General features: G+C 43.5%; 1 long non-coding RNA gene across 1 annotated transcript; it reads left to right on the forward strand.

Moving 5' to 3' along the window:
* Positions 1-251: 251 nt before the first annotated feature.
* Positions 252-1,064, forward strand: LOC122695329. Its single transcript, XR_006341344.1, has 2 exons — positions 252-340; positions 438-1,064. It is a non-coding gene; the product is annotated as an uncharacterized LOC122695329 (long non-coding RNA).
* The last annotated feature ends 289 nt before the right edge of the window (positions 1,065-1,353 follow it).

Below are 1,353 nucleotides of genomic sequence, written 5' to 3' on the forward strand. Positions count from 1 at the left end.
CTTTTCCCAGAAGTCCCTGAGAAATCTCCGCTTCTGCTTACTTCTCCCCCTGAGCTGAGCAGAGGGGGCGGTGTCGGAGGCGTCTCAGCCAACCAGGGCCGCAAGCCAGAATCTCCATGGTAACCGCCGAAGCCCACTCACTTCAGCGATGCTCCCAGTGGAGGCAGAAGCTTGCATCCGAGGTTTGGGGTTCTGGCCGGCGTTCCGCTTCTGGGGATTGGTGTGCGCTTGACGGCCTCTCCGCGCTCAATCGAACAGGCCCTGGGAAGAAAAGACAGTGTAAAAACTTTACAGACGTTAGAGGACGCTGTGGTCCTTTGGATATTGTTTCTAACAAATTGTAAAAAGATATTTTTGAGAATCGGGGACAGTGTAAGGAGGAGCTGGGTATTAGATAACATTAATGAGTGAACGTCACTTTTGGCATGTCTCAGCAGATACTTCAAAAGCCATCCAGAGGTCGACTGAGTTTGTTTTTAATCTGCCAAGAGCTCAGGCAGCCTGGAATGCTGAGTGAAGAATATGTGGCGCGGAAGAGATCCACGAAGTACTTCAGCCCCTGAAAACAATCAAGTCCCCGTTTCAGGGCCTTTGCAGCAGTAACAGTGGGGAATCCTGTCCTGCTGTTTTATTTTCTCATTTTCTCTCTCTGGCCAAACCTGCAAAGAGCATGATAGAACCCTATTGTAACTGCAAATGTTTGTTTTCTGATTACAAATGTGACGGCATGTTCATTATGCAAAATCTGAAAAATGTAGAAAAAGTATTAATAGAAAAAAATACCAGGAGGAAATACTATTTTGAGCTGCAGGGATTATGGGCTTAAAAATATTTTTTATCTTATGTTTTTCCATATTTCCCAAATTTTCTGCCATGAATTAGAATTACTGCTGTATCATAAAAAGTTTTTAAAGTACATAGTTTGCAATTTATAGAAAGGTCATATGGCTTTCTGTAATGTGAGTAGCATTACATCTACTCACAAAGTTAGGCATAGGGCATAGAAGCAGGTGATACTTCAGAGCTGATCACAAACAACTTCACAAATAGCAAAACTGGTAAAAGATACAGAATATGGTATGCCATCAGTGACACCGGCAAGATGAAAAAAATGCTAGAGTGTAGTGCAGAGTCAGTCAATGCTGGCACTTTACTGGTGAGAAAAAGGGAACGTGCCGATTGCTAAGATGCTTGGGTGAGCTCAGAAGAAGTCAGCAAAATCACTGTCCTGTTGAGCAAGCCCAAATTGTCTACCCACAGGATCATGAGCAAATAAATGACTGCACTAAGCCACTAAGATTTGGGTTAGTTTGTTAAGGAGGAAAAGCCAAACTAGCAAATACTTATCCTGAC

The sequence above is a fragment of the Cervus elaphus genome, chromosome 5 (genome assembly GCF_910594005.1).
Source record: "Cervus elaphus chromosome 5, mCerEla1.1, whole genome shotgun sequence".
Lineage (NCBI taxonomy): Eukaryota > Metazoa > Chordata > Mammalia > Artiodactyla > Cervidae > Cervus > Cervus elaphus.